Here is a 17,701-nt window from a genome sequence, read left to right as displayed (position 1 = left end):
TACTTTGTGGTTCAATTTCCTCATCTGCCAAATGAATATACTAATGTGTGTCTGACCTGCCCCTCTGTTAAGTATTTTCTTGAGGAATGAATAAAATATTAAATGTATAAGCATTTTTAAAAGTATAAAATACTACTATATTTTCTCCTCTGATATGAATGAGAAAGTCTGTACCTGGACTTGAGAATAGTTTATTTCAGTGCCAGCCTACTCCCAAGTCTAGCCATGAAGAAAGAAAAAGTTAGAATTGGGAACCTAATATTCTCCTTAATCCCTCACTCAGCTGTATTCAAAAATTGGGAGGAAAGGAAAGAAGAGAGCAAGTTGTTTTTTGTTTTTGCTTTTTTTTTTTTTTTAATATCAACTCCTAAAATGACAGAACTCCACAGAAGGATATCAGGGTTCCCAGCACCAGGGATGGCCCTCAGGTGAATTATGAGTAAGTGATTTTTGTCTTAGGTGCCTTCCAATCTCTCTTGCCAACATCTCTCCTTCAGGACAGTCCTATCTTTTCTTATGCATCCATTGCATCCGCAGTATTACTGTTGAACAGCTACCAACCACTCCTTGATAAGGTATTGCTAGATTTGAGATGTCAGTCAGGTAAAAACAGCATAAGGTATGGTCTTTCCCAGGTACATCTGAATCTGAACTAGGGATTCTGGAAGACCAAAAATCCTTGAAGAAGCAAAGGAATGAAGATATTAACATAAGATAGACAACAAGGAAAAGAAACATTTTTATGCAAGAAATTTCGAAAGTCCAATCCCAAAGTCAAAGTCCTTTATCCACCTATTTATGAAGCTAGATCACTGACAAGGCCTGATAGCCTTTTTGTAGTTACGATTTCTCACAAGGTGAGAAATGGCACTACCCCTTTCAGAGCAGACTTAAGGCACTTAGTCTGAAATGAAAGTTTTCTATTAGTCATGCTTTTTAATAGGTTTCTAGACCATTTTGATGGGAAACACTATATAAACTCCTTTGGGAAAAGTCATGATCTGCCCTTTCACCCTCTACTCCAATGCTACATCCTTTCCATTCTCCATCAATAATTTTTCTTTTTTAAGGCATCATGTCAGATGCTTGTTTGTTATTTCAAGCTCTCTCTTCAATCTCAAACAAAAACAATTCAATTCTTCAGGAAAAAAAGATGAAAAAAGGCAGAACCTTTGCCTTCAGAAACCTTTCAGCATCTCTCTATATAGCAGGATTATATATACATATATGAACTCAACCGTAGGATTCTTTAAGCATGAATATGTTGATGATGGGAAGAAAGTTGCCTCATAAATTTGTTAGATGGAAGGACAAACTGACTAGGCTGTTGGATTGTTAGATAATAGCTTGACTTGCCCCCCCAAAAAATATTATAATGTTTAAAGGGTCATCTGGAAGGTAGGATTCATTTATATTTCTTGGGCAACAAAAGGATGACATCATCTAGATAATGTTCTCTCCCACATAGGATAAGTCAGCTTCTTCCCTAAAGATCAAACTCCCAACAATATAGTTGCCAACAATCTAGAGCCAAGAAAACGAACTTCCTGGAATTGGTGGATTTCCATTCAAAATCATTAAGACCTCCTCCTCTCACTGCTATCCCTTATCTTTGTGATGTGATAGTCCCACAGCCCTCCCATTCCTCCAAATACCCTTAGACATTTAGAAGTTATCCTCCCTTACTCAGAATCCAGCCTTTAAAGGAGATCTCTTTCAGGAGATGTCTTCCCCAGATAGACATGAGATATATAGTCAAAGACCTATTGTAGATTTTTCTGAAAGAGAACACCCATAAATTGAGCCTTCTAAAGTCTACTTTGTGTTTTCATTCATTGAAAACCATACTTTAGGGAAAAGGACTAAGTTACCAGAAGTCTATCTTGACTACTTTCTTATTAATGCTCCCTAATTCCTGAAAAATCAATGAAACCCATTCAACAATTTTGACTGGACTAACCCATAAAAACGGTTGCTTGTGTAGATAGAGTAGGCATTTACTTGCTTATTGTAAATGCACAGGAGTGCCTTCTGTTCTCCTAAAATGATCCCATTTTCTCATGAATTCTTCATGATTAGTTTTATTTCTTGGCTTTAAGCTTTGTTTCTGTCAATATACAAATATTCATGGGAAGGGTAATAAATTAGGCATTATGAATCCTTTATACCTTATGATGAAAGAATTTATTAGGCCTTTTCTCAAGAGCCAGCTTTGATAAGGAAAGGATAAAAGGAAAATAAGGATATTAAAGTATTTAGTTCTGGGTACCAAATTTCAACTGGAGCTTAGCCAGAGCAGGATGGTAAACATACTATTCTAGGAGAAATCATTCACAGAATTGAAGATGGTTAACCTAGAAAAAGGAAAACTAATGAGGAATATAGGTATATTTAAATGGATACTTTCCAGAAAAGGAATTAGCCTCATTTTATGTAACTCTAAAGGGTAGAACTTAAGATCAATGTGTGGAAAAGACAGTGGCAGGTTTCAGCTCAAAATTAGGAAAAAAGAACGTCTTTATAATTGAAGCTATCCAACTGGAGAATAAGCTGCCTCACAATGCTAGTGAGCTCCCCATCAATGAAAGTGTTTCAGAAGAAGCTAAATGATCCATCACCAGGGATTCTATAAGAGGGATTCCTATTATAGAGTCCTTTTGGGGGGATAAACTTGAGATTAAAGCATCTCTAGGGTACCTTTCACTCTGTGAGTCCATGATTTTTCGACACAAGATACTAAAAGAAAAGGGACAGGTAGAAGCCACCGCTTAAATTATAAGAAAAGGCACAGAAAAGATTGAGAAAGACAAAGACAAATTTTTATTTCACAGTTTTTCTCAGGGACTTCACATGTGGTTAAGCCGAAGGACTTTTTAAATCAAAACAATTAAAAATATTATGTGTATGCAAATGGGGTCTTGCCAATAAAATTCCTCTTTTCCTTCTCCCATCCTGCCCCCTCCTAACAATAGGATTTGTAATTTCTCTAACATGACCACTCTAGAGAAATATCAAAAAATATATATATTAAAGTCTCATCCCCTTTAAAATATTAAAGTCCTTTTAAGAACTGTCTTCCTAGCATGTATTGTTATGATTGCTATAAATGGCTTATGATTTATTGACTTGTTTATTTTTCTATTTGAATCTGCCAGTTACCTTGGTGGGTGGGAAGACTGTGAGGAGAATCAGTGTCCCAAAACTTTGGTGGGGCTGGCCACTTCATTGTGAACATGATTTCCACCCAATAAACTATAGTCTCATTTAGCAACTTCAAAGGTGTTTGATTTTTGTGCAAGCTTTTAGACCATTTTTTTATTTTCCTTTGGTTATTCTGTTATGAAATGAATGAAGCCTTCTTTTTCCAAAAGGAAGCTCTTGTCTCCCAAAAAAAAAAAAAAAGGCCCTGAAGGGGGAAAGTTCAAAAAAGCCATCTCCTTCTTAGTATCTTCAAAATAAGTTCTCCCAGGAAAATGTCCCTCCTCAGTACTTAGCCAGTGCAAAGGATACTTGGAGGTATTTATGGCCATGAAAAGAAGCAAAAGAGAGTCTGACCCACACTGTCTCCACTGTATTTTACCTTTTCATAGTCAGCCCCATGTAGAAGTACTAGTATTCAACAAAAGCAGGCACCTCCTACAAGTTTAGAGGGTTTAGCCGAAGAGGAGAGTGCAGTGTTTAGGTAGGTCTCAAGAGATGTCAGATAAAATGGTGCTGAAGCAGGTGCACAGAAATAGAAAGAAGACTTGATCTAAACCTAGGAGAATCAGTTTGCATGCCCTCTCTGCCAGCTGTGACTTGTGTAAACTTGGACAAATCATTTTACCTCTGATCTCCACAATGTCTTCATCTTTGAGATAAGGGACTTGGGTAAGATCTCTAAAGTCCCTTCCAACAAAGAAATCTCAAGGTTCTATTTAAAATTCAAATGTCATTTCATATAATACTTTAAGTTGGCAAAGTGTTCAATACTTTATTTAAGTTTATTTATTATTAAAACATTAGTTTATTTAAGCCTTACCACAAGCCTGTAGGGAAGATTTGGTGAGTAGTATTAACCCCATTTTATAGATGAATTAAGTCTCAGAAAAGTGATTTCCTCATAGTCATACAAACTAGTAGGTATCTAAGGAAATTCCTTAGGTCTTTCTGACTCTGTTTACTACAAGATTTCAGGAGTAAAGAACTTAATATTCCTGGGGTCAAAACCTCTCATTTGAGCACAAAAGTTTTCAGAGCCTTCTGGAGAAGGGATTCAGACTACCCTCTACTCTTTCCTGCTCAACTTTCCACTGACCAGGCCCTGCATATTTTATATCTAGTAGCAACCCTGTTCTCTTCAGTCCAGGAAGAGAATCCTTTAATCCTTTGAAATTCTCTAGATTACTTTTCTGAAGGTAATTATTTCTGACCTCTTCAAAAGGCTTAAGTGCCTTCCCAAGTGGCTTCCCAGAGTCCCTGCTGAGAGTGAATGGACTAGTTAAAAGGCAACTGGGAAAATGACCCACCTCCATTGCCAAGTAAGTCTCCAGAAGTGAGTTAGAATGAGGGCATTGCCTCAGGTGTCAGAATAGGGTGAAGAAAGCTGAATCCAGTTGGAAAATGGCAGCAAAGACAGAAGGAAAGATCACAGCTAAAAGGAGCAGGGTACTTCTGTGAGCTCAAAGGTAACTAGGTGGCTCACTGTGATGTCTCATAGGATAGTGGATCTGAGTGACTGCTAAAGGCTTCAAGTGGACTAGGATGCCCCTGGATCTCAGAGCCCCTGGACAATGACTTCAGATCTAGAATAAATGACATGGAAGAAGCTTTGCCACTGCCTTAAGGAAGCTGGACCAACACAAAACATAGCTCTCCTCCTTTCCTCAGATTGTCAGATCCGCATTAGGTCCTTCCACTTTGTTTATTTTTCTTTCTTTCCATGGAATGTCCCCCATACCATGCTCCCTCTTTTCAGTAATTCCACACGAACTAGTGAAGTGGTGGAAGGGACTTAAGCGTCAGCTCAGAGGTTGCCTGCTCAGGTGTATCTAATGCCACGTCTTCAAACCTGGTGGGCTGCTCTGCTCCCGATTATTGCCACGTTCCCAGGCCCCAGGCAGCTGATGCGTGGCCCCGTAGAGCCCAGGAAGCTAAACAAAGTTTGTTTAGATTGGGGCCTCACCTCAAAATCCACAGCCTTTGGGGAGCTTGGAGGATGAACTTCCCTAATATAAAGATCTCTAGGACACTCTTTCCTGAGGCACGAGACCTAGATGCCCCCTCAGGAGCCAGTGGTGAAAGCCTCCTTCATAAAGATTCAGGAGTCCAGTATCCTGGACAGCTCTCTTTAGGAAGTGATAGCAGTAGTCAGAAAAAGAAGAGGGCTGAAATTTTCCATAGTACTCGATGCACCTTAGGGATAGGACTGGTTAGAAACTTCCACTGGAGACAGGAAGGGGAAAAGAATTAAAGGAGATTATTAAGGTCGGATATTGATCCCCCCCTGAGGTGGAAGGGGAGAAGAGGGACACTTAGATAATTGCCTTCAAGGCAATTACTAGGACCAGCATCATCCCGAAACCCTTTGCTAGCAAAGAAAGCAGCCAGGATATAATCTACCAGCAAGAAATGGCACAGTCAAGGGCACTACCCCTTTAAGAAAATCTGTTTGCTCAGCAAATTACACCAATGGGGAGACCATGGTAACAAAAGTCTACTGTGCCAGGGGAGTTTAGGAAATTATCATTTGACAGAAAGGCTAGAGAGAGAGAGAGATTGAGAGAGAGAGAGAAGTAATAGCAAGCCAGTGAATTGCAAAGAGAACATTTCCCCTCCTCTTCCTCCATCCCCTGTTCTTCTTCCTTCCCCTTCTCCTTGGTACCCCACATCCATTGGCAGGGATGCTCCATAAGTGAATTTAGAAAATGCAAGGAGACTTTTAAGTTACTAAGGAGAATGAAATAAAGTGATTCGGGGGCAAGGGAATGAGAGTCTAGGGAGAAGAAACCTGGAAACTGCTGGAAGGACCACCCTCATCAAGGGGAAGGGTGCTCTTGACACCCCAATGATCTGGTGGTTTCTTGCTGAAGGGAACCCAAGAACAGGGTCTCAAGAGAGAGAAGGGACCCACCTTCTGCCAGGACACTCCAACTCACCAGCTGGGGAAGGAGAAAGGTTTGTTTCTTCCTATTAACCCTTTTTCCCTGAGTTGCATTTAAAGAAATCTTGGGCTTTGGGGACTTGCAGACAACTTCAAGGAGAACCACATACCACAGAATTTGAGAACTGCATGAGAACTTAAGAGCTCATCAAATCAAACCCCTTTCCTGAGGCAACTATGTTGTGCACCAAGCCTAGAGTCAGGAAGACCTGAGTTAATTCAGCCTCAGACATTTCCTAGCTATGTGACCCCGGGTAAGTCATTTGCCCCAAGACTATTTTTCTCCCCTGCAAGAATTGTTGTGAGAATCAGATATTTGTAAAATGCTTGACTACTAGCCAATTATTATTACTGTTGTTATTATTATTCTATAAAGGAGGGAACAAGGCCCAGAGTAGTGGAGGCAATCATCCAAAGTCTCACAGTTAGCTAATAGCAGAACTGAAATTCAGATCTTCTGACCCCTGTCCAGCACTTTCTGGCTCACTGAGATGTCTCTTGGGATAGTGGATCTGATGAGTGTTAGAGGCTTCAAGGGGACTAGGATACCCCTAGATTTCTTCTAATGTGCTTTAAATTCTTAGGAGTCCCCCAAATGCCCAGAGTCTTCTTGAACTAAATGTTATCTTCACCATAAGTTTCCCCCTTCCTATCTTCCTCTCATCTTAATCCAGACAGACTCTGAGGATCATTTAACTTATTCCTTTTATCCTAAGGATTTATTAAAAGTGGTCCCCGCATCCATCACTGGTTTGCAAGATTTTAAGTGGATATCACATTCTTATCACTGTGTATATATATCATGATCTAAAGAAAGAACTAGATTAAGGAGTCAGGGAGTCTGGGTTCTACTCCCAAACCTGTCCCTAATTGTTATACGACCTCAAACAATTCAGTTCACCTTTCTGGTCCTCAGTTTCCCCATCTGTAATATAAATAGTTGGACCAGATAATTTCTAAAGTCATTTCCAAGGTTAATTTCTTGTTTCTCTGATGTTCTTCCTGCTTTACCGCCTTATATTGGACATTTAATTTTAATTTTAAAGGGGTCCTTTGACTACTGCCTAAAATAGATCTATAAATGATTTGTTAATTTCAATAATTGATATATTTTTCTCTCCTAGAAAATGTGATAGAGCATAATAGGAGTATTGGCCTCCATGTCAGAAGACTGAGATCCAATACTTTTATGGTCCTACACTTTTGTGGGTGCTGTGAGAAAATATAAGATAAGGAGAAGTCACCACCCTTAAAGAGTTGATAATCTAATTGAGGAGGAAGGGGTAACATAAAACCACTGGTGAGCTTTGAAAAGAGTGGTCTCGACTTTAAAGCAGTACCACAAACTTTTCCACAACTGTAAGCGCTGTCCAAAAGTACAAATGTCTGCCTTGGGAAGAAAGGAGTTCCCTGATGTAAGAAGTCTTTAGACAGATGTGAGATGACTACCTATTAAGCATATTGGGTAGGGAGGAAATTCATATTTCACATTGGGATCAGAATCAATGATTACTGAGGTCTTTTCCAACTCTGAATATGCAGAGACCTGAGAAACTGCTGTGGATGACAATGAGCAACTCCTATATCCCTAGAAGGGAGTGGATATTTTCTTATTCTCATAGAAGATACAGAAGTTGGGTTGGGAGCAGAAAGACAGGGAGGATTTAGATGAGAAAACAGACAATGACAGGATGATTTATTCAAGTTATAAAATGATGGAGAAATGAATAAAAGTAGGACAGGATTTATCATGTCAGTGAAGAGATCTGCCAGATGGGAATGAAGAGTTTGTATAGTAGATGAGTTGGAAACAATTTAGATAAAACCTCCCCCTCCTGGGGGGAGGAAGGTGGTTTGATATCTAGGTAAAGGAATTGGAATTTACAATGCTAGATGACCAGAAAAAATTTTAACTTTGTAAACAAGGAAGAATGTGATAAAAGTTGTGTTTTGGGATGAGGAATCTAACAGGGTGTGGGTTATATTAGAAAGGGAAAGTCAGAAAATTTAGTCAAAAAGTTTTCTGGAGGGTTTTTTCCTAATAATGCAAATACAAGGAGCTAAGGGGTCACGGGTCATGACTGTAAGAATAGAGAAGAAGGGAAAGATATGAGAGGTGTTGAAGAAGAAATTGATAGCATTTCATGATGAATTGGCTATATTTTTTTAAATTGGTTCCTTCTCCTTCACTCCATCTTTCCCAATGGGCATAACCTATAAAAAAAGTTGAAAATCAATCCAATCAATTATTCTGCTGATGAGCAGCTGTGAGAAAAGGTACAGGGGTAGAAGGTGTGAACTGGTAAGAAGGTTAAACACTATTGGCTAAAATCAGATCTGTGGATTAGTCATGGATTTCAATGATTCATACTCTCTTTCCCCCAGAAAGAGATAGTAGGAAATAACAGAAGGAATAATGGACCCAAAGTCAGAAGTCCTGACTCTAATGGTTCTCTGCTATAAATTAAGTATATGACTTTACTCTCTGAACCTCAGTTTCATCATCTGCAAAATTAGAGAATAATAATACTACCACTATCTTTGAAGGTTTTGATGGAGATAATACTTGGTAAATCCTAGTGTTAATGAGATTTTTGAGTAAATCCTAACATAGCACTGTTAATTATTATGAATAATTAACATTGAGAATTGACTAATGAGTGATTAGATGACAATGATTTAAAATAGTTCACTTCCTTGTACCCATGTTGACATGCTTCCAATCCCTTTCCTCAAGTCTCCCATTTTCTTAGGTTTTCTGGTTCCTTTTTCTTCTCATAGGAAATGGGAGCCATAGTTTAAAAGTCAGAAGGAGCAGCCAGGAAGACAGACTCTAGTGTAGAGTCAGGAAGACTCATGTTTGTGGGTTCAAATTTGACCTCAGATGTTTCCTAGTTGTGTGACCTTGGGCAAGTCACTTAACCCTATGTGCCTCAGTTTCCTCATCTGAAAAATAAACTGCAGAAGGAAATGACAAGCTACTCCAACATCTTTGCCAAAAAAACTCAACATAAGGTCATGAAGCGTCAGAGATGACTGAAAATGATTGAACAACAATATTCCAAACTTGTATCAGTGCTTTGCCACTGACTAATTGGATGACCTTGATCAAATACTTCCTGCCTCTGGGCCTCAGTTGCCTTATCTGTAAAATGAAAGGACTGGATTGGTTGATCTCTTTGTTTCCTATCAGCTCTAGCATTCTATAACTTTATGATATTCTGAATAATAGCTTAAAAGAATATGAGTTTAACATGAAAAGAGATGACTCTTTTCTCAACAACAACTCCTCTTTACAAGGCACAAGTGAATAAATGTTTGTAGAATCAAATTGAATTCTATGCACAGGCCATTGAGCAAGATGCTGAAAAGACAAGAATAAAAAATTATGTTTCCCTTGTCTTGATGGGATATAAAAATCTATTAGGGGCAATAAAATTTACAAATCAATATAAATCAAAGCAGAATGTGACGGAAGGGAAGGAAGAAAACAAATATTTATTAAGTACTCACTATGGACCAGGCAAGGGCTAAATGCTTTACAAATATTATCTCATTTAGTCCTTGCAACAACTTTGGGAAATAGATGCTCTTGTTATCCCTATTTTACAACTGAGAAAACAGAGTTTAAGTAACTTATCCAGACTCACCCAATTAGTAAATGTCTGAGGCTGGATTTTAAACTGAGGTCTTTTTAACTTCAGATCAGAGGCAAAGAAGTAATCCAGAAAAAAAAATGTTCTAACAATATTTGAGAAAGGAGAAGTCATCATCAGCTGAAGTTATCAGCTAAGGCTTTGTGGGGAAGGTAATACTTGAGCTAATTCTTGAAGGAAGAGAAATATCTCAGTAAGGGGTAGCGGAGATATATCCTAGACTCATGGGCACATGGATACCTGGAGGCAGGAGAGAGGAAGACATTTAAGAGATAAACCGCTAGTAGAGTTTGACTATATTGGAGGGAAAAAAACTAGAAAGGTATGAATATATGAAGAAGATGAACATAATATGAGGTCATAAAAGTTAAATAGGAGCCTGACTGAGGAGGGACATAAGTCCCAAGCCAAGTAATATACATTCTGTCTTATAAACAATAGGGAGTCACTAAATGATTTTGAGCAAAGGAGTGACCCCATCAGACCTGTGTCTTTAGAAGGAAAAAGTGACGGCTGCCTCCTTTAATGCTGGCAAAATTGCCTTGGATTGAATGTGAGTGTATAGAGACAGGAGGCCAGGAGGTCAGAAGCAATGCTGAGGTGATACTGAGGGTGTGACTAATGGATCAAACTGTAGCTACATAGATTATCCACAGTGTGAGCTCTGCATTGTTCTTTGTACAAATAATGTGGAGGCAAAGGAAAAAAAAAAAAAAAAAAAGCTCTGGGAGGTAGGTTTTAAGAGCCACATCCAAAACCCAGTAACTGAGGGAGACGTCTTGCAGACCTGCTGACCGTTAGAGCAGATGGCTTTGTATCAAAGAAAATCTGAACCCTTTGTCTCATCTAAGGGACCTTTTTTCCCCCTATCCAAAAGAACCATTTAGAAGTTACAAAAGGGAAGGAAACACAGACCCGGCTGTGGCCTGCGTGTTTATCTACAAGACTCAAAGTGGACTTTTTCACCTTTGACATCTGGATGGTTGGCATTTTACGGGATCCCTGCTAGAAGTCAGGTCAGGTTTGGCTACTATGGGAGGGCTACTCTTCTGGAAAAGCGTTTCCTAGCAAATCATTATCCCTCATCACTGCCTCTCCCTTACCTGTAAGCATTGCTGGACCCTGACATGGGAAAACACGGCTAAGTCTCCCGGCTAAGGTACCCTGTCCTGAACTGGACCTGAGCGACATCCAGCCCCTGCCTCGGAGCCTAATGAGGCTGCTGGGGAGGAGTGTCTAGCTCCAGGCCCCGGTGGCACACCAAGCACTTACTGAACTCCTGAGGCTTTCCCCCAATTGCAGAGATGGTGAAGAATGTGAGCGCTTTCTAGGTGCAAAATCCGAGCCTGGGGGCAATGAGGGATTCCTAGACCTAATAATGAGAGCAGCTTAGATTGCTTTGTATATAAGAGAGGCAATATTGCCCAGGGGAGAGAGAATAGCCTCAAAGCTAGGAGGATTCAAGTCCAGCCTCTGACACACAATTAGCTGGGTGAGTTCTCCATGTTCCAGATCAGTGGTTCTCAAAGTATGGTCTAGAGAATCCTGGGGATCTCTGAAACCTTTTTAGGGGGTCTACAAATTCAAAAATAGTTTTTATTTCCAATATGATAAGTGTCTATAAACATAATCCACATAAACAAAAACTCTTTGGAGAGATCCTCAATAATTTTTAATAAGATAAAGATACTGAAAACAAAAGTTTGAGAACCACTGTGATCATTTTCTGAGATTACAAGCTGCAGAGAAGATGCTCCCTGGGAGTTTCCTCACATGAGGAGTTCATCATATCTATGAAAATTATAAGTTTGATGGCTCTCATCAACAGTGAGGTGATTAAGGCCATTTCCAATGATCTTGTGCTGGAGAGAGTCATCTGCATCCAGAGAGAGAACTGCAGGAACTGAGTGTGGATCACAACATAGCATTTTTACTCTTTTTGTTGTTGTTTGCTGGCATTTTATTTTCTTTTGCATTTTTTTTTCCTTCTGGATCTGATTTTTCTTGTGCAGCATGTGGAAATATGTATAGAGGAATTGCCCATGTTTAACATATATTGAATCACTTGCCAACTGGAGGAGGGGTGGAAGGGAGGGGAAAAAATTAGAACACAGGGTTTTGTAGGGGTGAATGTCAAAATTATCCATGTATATATTTTAAAAATAAAAGGCTATAATTAAAAAAAAATTACAGGTCTATCCCTATATAGGAAAAGACCTATAATATATAATCCTGCCTTGGGCAAGTTAATACTCTGAATGTAAACATATAAAGTATCTCACTTTTTTCATCTGTTAAATGGGGATAATACCTGCCCTTCCCCAACTCAGAGACCATAACAGATCAGCAACCTTAATAGTGTTAAAAGCATTATATTAATGTGAAATTAAAAATTATTAGTATCAGCTGGAGTCCAGGAAGCCTCAGGTGTTGACTATGTAATTGTTCCCACAGTACCAGGGGTTTAAGGCAACAAGTTACAATCTAATCTAATACAAGGCTATAGTATTACACAGTTGGAAGCTGAAGAACCCAGCTGATAGTGATAACTGACCTGTAATTCACACTGGCCTAAGGACATATTATAGAAATGATTCATGTAAAGTGTAGTTGATTAAGATGCAGAGGATAAAGACTAAGAAGTAAGCAAAGATTTCTCAGAGTCTTCAGAAAGGGACATAATGACATCAACCTATCACGGTCTTTTCTCCAATCATGGTTTCTAGGTCATAAGTCCAAAAGACCACAACCAAAAACTTTTTTTCACCTTTTTTTATTAAAGCTTTTTTATTTTCAAAACATATGCATGGTCAATTCAGCACTGACTCTTAAAAAAACCTTGTGTTCCAAATTTTCCCCTCCTTCCCCACACCCCCTCTCCAAATGGCAAAACAATCTAATGTATATTAAACATGTCCAATTTTTCCATACATATTTCCACAATTATGCTGCACAAGAAAATCAGATCAAAAAGAGAAAAAATGAGAAAGAAAACAAAATCCAAAGACAAAAAGAGTAAAAATGCTATGTTGTGATCCACACTCAGTTCCCACAGTCCTCTCTCTAGATGTAGATGGTTTTCTTCATCACAAGACTATGAGAACTGATAACAAAAAGCCTGAGCTAACTGATGACCAAAACCTTGAGCCAATAAGCAGCTTCCCTTGTTCTACTCAAGGCCAACCAGTAGGCAAAATAGTCACTTACATAGTATGGGTTGAGAGCAAGCAAGAATGGCATTCCATCAAAGAACATTTTCTCCCTAGCATTTTGTGCTTGAATTTCCATTCTAAGAGAATCTTCCTTTTAATAAAGGCATTGCTCCCTCTTTAATCAGGAAGAATAAGTCACCAACACCAACCCAGGAATGAATACTTGACAAAATTATAACACTTCTTATTTTCATATATACATTTGGGTTAGGTTAAAAAAAAAAAAGAAAAACTTAAAAAATAAACCCTCTTAACCTTGATTTTGCTTTTTATTCCTCACCCTTCCAAAACCTGCTTGAGCTTTTGCTTCTCTGAATACTGCTTCCTTACTAATTGAGGTCAGTTGAGTAATATTGTTTTTCTTCCTTCCCATAGTTGCTGACTTCCTTATCAGGAACCGTGCTTTTAGCTTCATATTCTTTGCCCCTTCTAGATTTCTTATTTGGAAAAAGAAGGGATGTTCAGTGGGTTTGGGATGGGGGGGCGGGGGGGAGGAGGGGAAGTAGGATGGTTGAAATTTAAGAAATAAAGAAGTAAGGCTTTTAATCCATGGACAGAAAAATCAAGATTTCTCTAGAAAGGGAATACTAGATAAGCAAGATAGTAGTATCTTGTAGATACTAGTAGATAGAGAGCTGACCTCAGGGTAAGGAAGACCTGGTTGGAATCCAATCTCTGACACAATTAGGTGTATGATGTAGATAAGTCCTTAACCTCTCAATACCCCCAGGCTATTCTCCAAGAATTTATTGTAGAACAGAACCCATCTTCTTTGGTAAGGAGGACTTCCTTCTTAAGAGTTCCCTATACCAAGGAATCATGAGCAGACAGAGCTCAGAGAAGGACAATTCACACTTAATACTTTAAAAATGACAAGCATTGTCCTCACATTAATCCTGTAAGAGAGGCAAAGTAAACATGATCTTCATTTTATAGATAAAAAAGTTTAAACTCAGGGAGATTACATGGTCTTGGCCACATCAACTAAGTGTTAGAGCAGGGATGAAATCTGTGTTCCTTCCATTGTGAAGTCTAGCTTTGGTGAAAAAAGCACGTAAAATGGTGAACATATAGGCCTGATAATAACCAAGAGAGGAAAGAAAATGGGATGGTGTCTGTTGGAGACTTATGGAAGTAAGATGGTATGCCCAGTGACAAGTTGGGTTTCAATCTTTTTAGCTGTCATATTTGATTTTTATTTCCCATTGCTCCCTGATTTCACCCTCTCTACTCAGAACACAATTTGGGCTGACTTGAAATTTGTCTCTGATCTTGTACCCCTTGCCAGGTGGAAGTGAGGAGCATCCTCCCAAGGTTGAAGAAAAAGCGGATGAGAACCTGGAAACTTTTGTTCCCAGGAGACGGAGTATATTTCACATTGAATGGTCATCTATACGGAGGAGGAGTAGTAAAAGTGAGACTGATGCTTATTCCTCTTTGTCACTCCTTGTCCTCTCTTTCCATTCTTGTCCTCTCTTCCACTACTGAGGTGGGATGGGGTCTAAGGATGGCAATGAATTCAGCATAGGATAGAGGTTTTCTGAAGATGAATTTTCCAGAATCCAAACTTTCAGCAAACTGACCCATTCTGCATCCTGGGAACCCTCTTCCTCACATCTGTATCTGTATCCTAAAATGTGGTACCCAGAACTCAACTTAATACCCAGATTTGACCTGTTCAGGGCAAAGTATAGAATAACTGTGTGTGTGTGTGTGTGTGTGTGTGTGTGTGTGTGTATGTATGTGTGTACAGAGAGAGAAAGAGAGACAGATAGAAACAGAGAGACAGAGACAGAAGAGAGAGAGACAGAGAGAGACAGAGAGAGAGAGAGAGAGAGAGAGAGAGAGAGAGAGAGAGAGAGAGATTAGAGACAGACAGACAGACAGAGACAGAGAGAGACAGAGACAGAGACAGAGAGACAGAGAGAGAGACAGAGAGAGACAGAGAAAGCCCCAGTGTATGAGATATCAAGTCTTCTTATGAAGCTCTAGAAAGGATCTCAAAGATGATTTAGTCTAAACCCCTCCCTTTATAGATGAGGAAACTACTCAACACATTTATGAAGCATCATTTATATTGCAGTCATTGTATTAATTTCTAGAGGTATCTTATCACCAAACTTATGATTTCACCAATTTACTGAACTCCCAAAGCAGTAATTTCCTCTACCAATACCAATACCAATACAGTATTTCACAATACATGGAATTGAGAGTTGCTTAGTTAAGTCACTAAAAGGTGAGGTGATTTGGTCACCCAGCCAATATACATAAAAGTTTGGCTTTGATCCTGACTCTGAGACTGATTCTATCCACTATACCTTTCTGCCTTTCATTCCAAAAATAATACAAATAAAATAAATACAAATTAATTGGAGGGGATAGAGAAGGGACTAACAATACAGAAGGTCAGGAAGGGCTTTGTGGAGGAAAATTTCTGACTTTGGAGTTTATTGAGTCAATGAAATCGTAAGTTTGTTGATAGGAGCACATGTCTATGAAGAAGTTCTCCAAAAAGTAACTAGCTGGGTGGAATTCAAAAGAAGTTATTCTGAGTCCAAATCAAGAAGCTCAGAGGCACAGGAGTTCTTGGACTTGGAATCTGGAAAACATAACTTCAAATCCTACCTTAAACACTTATTAGCTCTGTGATCCTAGGCAAGTTCAACTCAGTTTCTTCACTGGTAATATGAGAATAATAAATCTGTCTCCTATTGTTGTGACAATGTGAAAAGTGCTTTGCAAATCTTAAAGCACTATAAAAATACTAGTCTATCCTTCTACTCCCCATGTGGGACAGCATCTAAACTAAATGGAAGCATTCTAAAAGATCTTTAAAAATACATGAGTTTTGTTAATAGCAGGCAACTCCATGGTTCTTCAGATCCAGGATTCTGTCTCTGATGAGAGCAAGTAAGGATGATTTAGAAGAGGGCTTAATGGTTCTGAAAAACTAATCACAACCCTCATAGAAAAGGGGCTAAGAGATAGGAATAGCAGCAGTATTATATGTGAAAGGACTTAATGAAAAATAAGATATTCCAGAATAGTATGGGAAGGCTTGAAGGAGGAGACAGCCAGGAAGAACCTTTGCACTGCAAAGAAAAATAGAAAGGAATAAAGATATAACATATTTGCTGAACCAACAGTCTCTCACTCCTTCAAAAAGCTTGGGAACTATTTTTTCCTTGTTCTTATAATATCATTTTCCAACTCAACTCATGATTACAGTTTTAATTTCTTAGAAAACTACCTATCACTGCAAAATCTTGGATGTTTAGCAAATGGGTAAAATGAAAATGAGAAAAGAGCCAAATATATTCTAAAAATATATTTATTCTAAGGGACATGTCGTTATTCCAATAATTAACCAGCAGAGGGACCCAAAGAATCAGAAATGCAATATTTCGGCTCAAAAAAAAAAAATAAGGTTTTATTAACTTTTGTTTTAGACAGGAAAGGCAGCTAGGTGATGCAGTGGATATAGTTCTGGTCTTAAAGTCAAGAAAACTCATCTTTCTGAGTTTAAATATGGCTTCACTCACTAATTGTGTGATCCTGGGCTAGTTACTTCTCCCCATTTGCCTCAATTTCCTCATCTGTAAAATGAGCTAGAGAAGAAAATAACAAAGCACTCTAATATCTCTGTCAAGAAAACCCAAATGAGATCACAGAGACTTGGACTGGACTCAACAACAACAAATTGACAAGACAGACCTGCATTCAAATTCTCACTCTGAAACTAACAATTGTTCTTATTGGAGCAATATATTTCTATATGTGCTATGCTTTTCTATATAATTCTATAATATACTCTACTCTCTTCTATATAATTCTACTCTTCCAAGAGACAAGCTACCAAATAGATGAAGACAACCATCGTGTCTCTTACCAGGTTTTATCTTCTCTGGGCCAAATACCGCTAGCTTTTTCAACAAACTCATATGTCATAATGTTAAAGCCATTCGTTATCCTGATTTTGCTCCTCTTCTTGGTTTCCACAGTACCCTTCGTAAAATCTGGTACCTAAACAATATTCCAGTTATGATTTGACCAGGGAAGATTACCTATGATCCCATTAGCTTTTTTTAATGGTTCTGCTATGTTGTATTTTCAATTCAGTGACTATACAGGTATCCCTTTTACATTATGGAGGGAGGGGGTTAAGAATGCAAATCACCCCAAACACATGATCTGGAAAATTCACATAAAATTCTTTTGGCCTCCCTTTATACCAGAGAAAAAGGCTGATTTTTTTCCTTTTTCTTTATGAGGTGTTTATAGTACCTTATTGTAAAATTTGTGTTAATTATTTGATCATAGGCTATATGTAGGTCAACATTAAGTAAACATACTTATAATTTTATAAACTATATATATATAGGCATATATTTTGTGTATTTCTGAGTCTCTAACTTTTTTCTGCATCATCTGCTGGATTTCATGTGTCATCCATCTGTAGTTTTCACAAAAGTCCCCCAAAATTCCCATTTAATTTCTAACGCCAACCCTTGAGATATCAAAACCAAGATGGGAAAATCAAGATGTGAAAGGGAAGGCTGAACAGTACAGTGATGTCAAATTCAAAGAAAAAAGGGGCCACTAATCTGTATATAAAGACCTCTATGGGCTGCATATTAACCTAGTCCTAAAACATAATGTAATTTATATTTTGTTGTATTTTTATTTGT

The 17,701-nt window shown here is 38.4% G+C and overlaps 1 protein-coding gene across 1 annotated transcript in view; it reads left to right on the top strand.

The window, feature by feature from the left end:
* Positions 1 to 5,256: 5,256 nt before the first annotated feature.
* Positions 5,257 to 17,701, top strand: part of LOC100934401 (urea transporter 2) — a 37,412-nt gene continuing 24,967 nt past the window's right edge. The window contains exons 1-2 of the mRNA XM_031946008.1: positions 5,257 to 6,156; positions 14,299 to 14,424. The gene's annotated coding sequence lies outside the window, so the exon portion shown is untranslated. The remainder of the gene's footprint in view (positions 6,157 to 14,298; positions 14,425 to 17,701) is intronic.

The sequence above is a fragment of the Sarcophilus harrisii genome, chromosome 1, assembly GCF_902635505.1.
Source record: "Sarcophilus harrisii chromosome 1, mSarHar1.11, whole genome shotgun sequence".
NCBI classification, from domain to species: domain Eukaryota; kingdom Metazoa; phylum Chordata; class Mammalia; order Dasyuromorphia; family Dasyuridae; genus Sarcophilus; species Sarcophilus harrisii.
Note: the sequence above shows the minus strand (reverse complement) of the source record. Positions and strands in the feature narration are given on the sequence as shown.